Below are 7,948 nucleotides of genomic sequence, written 5' to 3' on the forward strand. Positions count from 1 at the left end.
TATATATATATATATATATATATAATAGAAATATGTTACAAAAACAAAATAGAAACTACACGTGGAAATGTAAGGGGAAAGTAAGCAGAAAAATAAGCGAAAATGCAAATTGGAAATCAAAAAAAGTAAAGGCTTTTTATGAAAAGCAACGATAGATATATAAAATCAGATGAACTGAGGTAGGAATAAAGGTAATAAAAGTCATTGTTGTGAGTTGTTAAAGAGATTTAAAGGCAGACCGGTTTCGCAATATGACTAATCATTGCTTTGAGTGCAAAATTTATTTTTAATATTGTAATGTGGGTGGAGGGAAAAGTTATATTGTTTAGTTAGGTTGTGTCTTGTTGAATGATTGAAGTAACCATGTTGAGAGTTAAGTCTCGGAGGTAAATTCTTCCATTTATTGTGAGATGATGGAGGTGGATTGATAGGTATTGGTTCCCAAGAGTTTAGGTTAGTCTGGAGGTTTCGATGGAACTTTTGTATGTAGGATTTGTATCCAGATTTTCTTTTGTGAACTGAATTCCTGAGTTGTTTGTAAGTTATTCGGGATGTAAGAGAGGTTAGGTCGGTGGAGTTGCCTCCCCTTGTCCGTCTCTGGTTTGTGTTCGATAAGCCTGGGTTCATTTCTGTGTATGTTTTTGCTTTATTTTCCTTCAGCAAGGGCTTATCCGATGCCTATTCTACGATGAACTGTGTTTCGTAGTTAATAATCAAATTGCTTTGTCTTTGCCAGCCTTGTAGCGAGTTTGTTTCTTCAGCTTCACAAGTTGTTTGCCACAGTTTAAAGACACTTTCCAAGCGTTGACCATCTCAATGTTTCTTTAATTCGTTGTAGATTTCCTCATCTATGTTCTTCAATTTTTCTTCATTGCTCAGCGCTCTAAGCTTAAGCAGTTCTATTTCTGTCTTCATTTTTTCCAGTGTTAGGTTCTCCCTTAATTGTCTTCGTTGGTCCTGTTCGTTTGGAATACGTTTAATTTGGAATTTATGGGGCAGAATTATTGGTGTAGAATTTAACCAGCGTTCATAAATTTCTGCCTTGTGGTTGTTTTTAATCATATTCCAGAAAGAAAATTTTCTGACTTTAAGTTTTTCATTCCGTATGTGTACAATGCGGTTTTTAATTGCTAGAATAAACGTGGAGGGGGTTCTATTTTGTGTATCGTCTGTAGGTGGATTTTCGAGGTAAAGAATGAAGAGTGGTGCGTAATTCGGACGGATGTTGATTGAGCTGTTCCAGGGATTGGTCTTTCTCTTCTTTTTCTCTTGCCTCTTGTGTAAATCGAATAAGTTCATCAATATATATATATAAAACATATTTCTTTGTTGTTTTAATCGGGTGTAGAAGGCAATAGAAATGCTCCATTACAAGGCCTCCAAGATGGAGAACAGAGGATTATTTTCAAACCAAAATCCTGTGCCTAATACTTAGAACAGAGCGGGTTCTGCTAAAGATACCTAAAGTGGCAGGTGGTGGTATTAAGCCAAGCGACAGGTTAAATCTGCCACCTAAGAATGTCGTATCAGGATTTGAATTCACAACACAAATAATCAGAGCAAATACCACAAAGCATCCGATTTGACATTCTTATTTTCGACCCCGAAAAGATGGAAGATAAACTAGACCAAAGTGGGGGTGGAACACAGAGTGCAGAGAGTCAGAGAGACAAATACCCTGAAGTATTCTGTTTGGCGTTCCAATGTCACTGTCAGTGTGTTGTCATACTTGCGTATGCTATACACGGAGTAAACAAAATATAGGACTTAAGAGATAAGCTTATATAAAGAAGTGACGGTTTACCCTAGTTTCTCCCACCTGCTAAATGCAACTTCGAGAAGTATCCAGGATCTAATGTTATACCAGTTATTATCATCGTTTTGCTGACGGCAAATACAAAGATTCTTTGAAAGAATTAGAAGCTTGTTAACATTTCCTCTATTTTCCATTTTCAGAAAAACAGATGTTATATTAAATGTCTTTTGACGGGGCAAATTGCTGAAATTGAGGTTGGCTTTTTTAGTGACGGAGTCATAAATTATCTTTCAACATTGTTGAAATAAAAACGGTTTATTTTTTAAATATTTCATTTCATATTCTGTAAATTCAGTATATATACATTGTATAATATTTACATTTACTTATATGATTTCTCCATAAACAATCTTTCTCGTCACTATCTTGTATTCATATTTATGATGTGTCTTTCTTGTTGTGTGGTGGAATTTCTCAGGTGTGACCAAACCTAGTGTCACGTGATAGCGAATGTCTTAACCAATCATCCATATCTGCTCTGCTACTGTTGTTGTTGTTGTTTAGTCACACGTCAATCATTACCGAGCAGATCTATGATTAAAGGCTGATGATTTTTTTGAAGAGTGTAGAAAGAAATTTGAGAAGGCTTTAACTTCTATGCTTTTATGTGGAGCCACTGCGATGAGGTTTTCCTGTTGGCTTGCTTGCAGGGTCATTTAGGGTAAGATCCCCAAATATGTAAGAGCACAGCTGTGGTGGTAACAAGAACAACACCGGTGGCAGTTAGTGCAGCTGTTGGTGGTTCTGGCTTGCATACAAGTCATGCAAGAACAGAGGATATTTATATGCAATAAATATGTAATAAAAGACACACACAATGGAGAGACTTTAGGCACGTACCTGTCCTGACATTCAACAAGTAAATCATATAAAGACAAAAAGCCTTCTTTCACAATCTCGCCTTAAATGTTCCACAATTATATTGATAAGATAGAAAAGAAATAATAACAAACCTGCATCAGTTGGTACAACAAGTAATATAAACATAATCATTTGAACAGCCCTCATCTGCAATGGAAACGTAAATAAAAGATGTGGTTCATTTGCAGGTATGGCCCTCTTGTTAAGAAACTCACAACACAACTTTGTGATTCTGGGTTCAATCTCACAGTGCAGCACAGCACTTTAGAAAATATATCTTTGACCAAGGATTTCTTTGAACGATTATCTCTCTTTTTCTCTCTCTGTATACATATATATATATATATATATATATATATATATATATATATATATATATGTATATGTGTGTGTGTGTGTGTAACATACAAAAATATTCACTCGCACAAAACGAAATAAAGGTTATGGTATTGCACTTAGTCCTTCATTAAGATCGTTTCAACAGTACATTGTCTACATGCATCATAAATATAGACACTAATATAATAAAACTATTGTGCAATTACAACATATTATATGTAATCCGTAGATGCATATTATATCTTAGCAAACAAGAGTAAAGAAATCAATGCAATTTCCACTTGGAAAATTATGGTGTATATATATCAATATATTGTGAGTGTGTGTGTGTGTGTTATTGTTTTATAAGTCTGTGCACAAGGAGGAGAATTGCACATAGGAGGAGTAAAGCTACTGACATGCATATAATAAATAGAGTAGGCCAGTATTGGAAACAGTTTAACTTAGTCACCTGAAATGTAGTTATCAAATCAAGATGCTTTTAATATTTTTATAATCCAAATAAAGGAGGCGAGCTGGCTAAGTGTTGGCCGGGGAAAATGCTTAGCGGCATTTTGTCCGCCTTAACGTTTTGAATTGAAGTTCCACCGAGCTAGACTTTGCCTTTCATCTTTCAGGGGTCGATAAAATAAGTGCCAGTAATCAACTTATCCCCCACCCGCCAAAATTTGCTGACCTTGTACCAAACTTTGAAACCAGGATTTTATAATAGAACCTACTTGTCTATTGGAAGATATATATATAATTGGGACTTCATTATCAACATTTAGAATATAGAATGGTATAAATAAACTAACGGAGGTATATACGAGGAGGTACCCAAAAGTAACCAGAAACATTCTCTGTGGGACAAGCTCATTGTAGTTCAAGCTTCGACCACTAGAAACCACTCGTTGCGACCCTCAGGCATCAGTCTGCTGACCAGCATCATCCTCGGGAATACTAATGTCACGTGGTGCGTCTTTGCATTGCAGTACATCTCCCTTCTTTGTCGATTTTTGCGATGGCTGAAATGAAGGAACGGCACATGTTCATGAAATTCTGTTTTTAACTAGGGAAAACGAAGGCCAAAACAGTTGTCATGCTTCAAACAGCTTACAAGGACGTTGCCATGAGCAAAAATCAAGTTTACATGTGGTTTTCATGCTTTAGGAATGGTCACTTGTCGCTTGAAGACTAACTTCGTTCAGGATGACCATTGACTGCCCAAGCGAATGAAAACATCATGAAAATTCATGAACTGATCTTGGAGGACCGTCGCCAAACAACTGACGAACTTGTTGATATGACTGGTGTGTCCTGAAGCCCTTGCCAACGAATTATGAGCGAGGAATTGCAAATGAAAAGCGTTGCAGTAAAGTTTGTGCCTTGCTTGCTCACGGAAGATCAAAAGCAGTTTCAACTGAATGTGTATCATGATCTGAAAGAACAGTTGGAAGTTGATCCTCTCCTTTTTCCCGAGGGTCATCACTGGTGAAAGCTGGTGATACGGAATGTGAAGATGTGGAAGAGGTGAAGAAAAAAACGATAGAGGCGTTAAAAGCATCACTTTGCAAGAGTTGCAGGATTGCTTTGAACAGAGGAAAATGTGTCTGGACTGTTGCATGGCTTCAAATGGAGAATACTTGGAAGGTGATAAAAGGGTAAACCTGTAAAACTAAGTGAATAAAATGATATTGCAAAATTCCTGTTTCTCTTGGGTACCCCTCCTATACATACACATAAACAGATAAGTATGTATATATACATATATACATTCATTCATTAATATACACATGCACACATACTCAAATGCATGTTTATGGATTTATATATATATATATATATATATATACACAAACACGCTTATATATCCACACACAATCACATATATTTATTTTCAACTACACACACACACAGATATTTATCTGTATATAATTTTTATGAAAAGCAAAAGTATTCCAAAAGACATGTGGTTTTCATTATACCATTATCTTTACTCACTTAGCTGACTGAGTGTTACTCAACTTGTTGAAGCCATAGCATATGACCACTCTCTCTCTCCTTCTATATATATATATATATATACAAAAGGAGACGGAAACTTATGACCATATATACACACCTTTCTCACACACACACACACACACACAAAGACACATACATACATAACAGATGCACATACATAACCACACAAACTCATGTATATAGACACACACAAATGTTGTGGAATAGAATACCTTTCAGAAACTGCAAAGACTTCCCTTGCTATCATGGTTACAACTACGAAGGTGTACGGTAGGAATCAGCTAATCTTTTGGATGTTATGTATATACCCATACATATATATGTATATACAGAAAGAGAGACATACAGACAAACATAGTGAAAAAGAGAGAACAAAAGTGAGATAGCAAACAGAACTGCCTGGTTTTCGTATACATTTGCATACTTTAATCGTGGCTTCAAAAACGGCTGACTTACCTTGTAATCATAAAGGTTTTGGGGATATTTCTTTGTACAGCTTAAAGAATATGCCACACTGATGATATTTCAGAGTGGGAGCATACAACCAACAGCTGAATAATACCAAGAACACACCCATGCACACACATCCACATACATACACACATATATATATATATATATACACACACACACACATGTATGTATATATGGGCATATGTATGTTTGCATGCACAAACAAATGTGTATATATTTCAATATATAAATACATATTTATCGTTGTGTTTGCATATTAGTATTTGCTATTCTATGATTTATGAGTAATTTACCATCAGCAAGATACGAACAAATATTCCACCAAACAACCATTTATCATTCCATTTATTTACTAATGTCCATCCATTTATTTTTCTGCTGTAAATTCTCTTTAGCAAAGGCCACAACTGTAAGAAGGGGGAATTCTCCAATATAAGAATTTATAAAATAGTTGTTGTTGTTGTGAGGCCAGTTCACTAGTGATTCTCTTGAAATACCGTTAAATGTGCTCTAACCATGATCGCTCACAATAGAATAACCAATTTTGAGGTCTATATCTTGCTGCTCTTTTAAGTAGATCAAGCAACTGTGTAAAATCTTTCTATTTGAATTCCAGATGCTTAACCCGAGGATAACTTCATTTGAGCAAATGTTTGATCCAAAGCATTCTGACCATGAATATCCAGCCTCTTTAAAAAGAAAATCAAGATCTACAAAAAGCAGTGTGCCTTGCTTTCTTTTTCAGTAGTATGGTGTGATTTTATGAGAGATTTGGGTGTTATCTTTAGCATGAGATAGAGAATAGGAAACCAGACATAGTCTTAATTGAGAAAGAAAGTAAACTATGCTGGATCATAGATATAGCATGCCCAGCTGACAACAAGGTATGCGATAAGGAAGAAAGAAAAATCGATAAATATGGCAAGTTAGCTTGGGAGGTGAAGCAGTTGTGGTCACTGAAAAAGGTGGCAGTAGTCCCAATAATTGTCAGAGCCCTGGGAACAGTGAGTAAAAATCTTGAGAAGTACATGGAACAAATAGGGACTGCAATAAGGATGGAGCACTTGTAGAAAACAGCACTGCTTTGAACCGCACGAATACTCCGGAAGGTGCTCGAACAGCTGGCACCATAACACATCTGGTTGTGAACAGCTGACACCATAATACATCTCCAGCGTTAGAAGCTGCGCAAAGGTAATGATAATAATAATAATAATAATTGCTCTGATGCAGTGCTAGACAGTGGCTCTCATGGCTTCTGATCTTAACTGATTGGAAGTGTTAGCATATAATGTTGTTTTGTTTTGGTATAAAAGATGCACTACAACAAATATTCTGCTCAATTATAATTTAATATAAAGAGTGTATCTCTGTGTATGTGTTTATGTAATAATAATATAGATTTAATCAAAAGATTAAATGTGGTACTTAAAATGTTTGAGGCACCAGAATTTGGCAGGATAAAAACCAAAAACAAAATCAAGAGATTTGGTGAATAACAAAAATTCAATAGGTTATAGCAGTACGTACGTTTCGTACAAGCTCCATTTATTCATGTAGTGATAACACTACAGAAAATACAATGAAAATGTACTCCTCAGCTGCATAAAGGAATTTCATTTTAGAAAGTCATTCTAAAATGAAATTCCTTTATGCAGCTGAGGAGTACATTTTCATTGTATTTTCTGTAGTGTTATCACTACATGAATAAATGGAGCTTGTACGAAACGTACGTACTGCTATAACCTATTGAATTTTTGTTGCTTAACTTCAAATATGTGTTTATGTATGTATAAATGTATTTGTATTTCTCTTGGACTATATATATATATATATATATATCATCATCATCATCATCGTTTAACGTCCGCTTTCCATGCTAGCATGGGTTGGACGATTTGACTGAGGACTGGTGAAACCGGATGGCAACACCAGGCTCCAGTCTAATTTGGCAGAGTTTCTACAGCTGGATGCCCTTCCTAACGCCAACCACTCAGAGAGTGTAGTGGGTGCTTTTACGTGTCACCCGCACGAAAACGGCCACGCTCGAGATGGTGTCTTTTATGTGCCACCCGCACAAGCCAGTCCAGGGGCACTGGCAACGATCTCGCTCGAAAATCCTACAGGAGCCAGTCAGGCGGTACTGGCAACGGCCACGCTCAAAATGGTGCATCTCATGTGCCACCCGCACAAGAACCAGTCCAGGGGCACTGGCAACGATCTTACTTGGCTTGCCGGGTCTTCTCACGCACAGCACATTTCCAAAGGTCTCGGTCAGTAGTCATCGCCTCGGTGAGGCCCAATGTACAAAGGTCTTGCCTCACCACCTCAGCCCAGGTCTTCCTGGGCCTACCTCTTCCACGGGTTCCCTCAACTGTTAGGGTGTGGCACTTTTTCACGCAGCTATCCTCATCCATTCTCACCACATGTCCATACCAGCGCAATCGTCTC

The 7,948-nt window shown here is 36.9% G+C and overlaps 1 protein-coding gene and 1 long non-coding RNA gene across 2 annotated transcripts in view; both read right to left on the reverse strand.

Annotated features, from left to right (window-relative positions):
• The window catches only part of LOC149131453 (uncharacterized), an 8,487-nt gene extending 2,790 nt beyond the window's left edge, over positions 1 to 5,697 (reverse strand). Inside the window, exons 1-2 of the long non-coding RNA XR_016237724.1 lie at positions 5,480 to 5,697; positions 2,770 to 2,824 (exon numbers count right to left, since the gene is read on the reverse strand). This is a non-coding gene — a long non-coding RNA (uncharacterized LOC149131453). The remainder of the gene's footprint in view (positions 1 to 2,769; positions 2,825 to 5,479) is intronic.
• The window catches only part of LOC106882273 (twinkle mtDNA helicase), a 100,555-nt gene that overhangs the window by 72,256 nt on the left and 20,351 nt on the right, over positions 1 to 7,948 (reverse strand). The window lies entirely within an intron of this gene.

The sequence above is a fragment of the Octopus bimaculoides genome, chromosome 21 (genome assembly GCF_046866305.1).
Source record: "Octopus bimaculoides isolate indiv1 chromosome 21, ASM4686630v1, whole genome shotgun sequence".
In the NCBI taxonomy this organism is placed as follows: domain Eukaryota; kingdom Metazoa; phylum Mollusca; class Cephalopoda; order Octopoda; family Octopodidae; genus Octopus; species Octopus bimaculoides.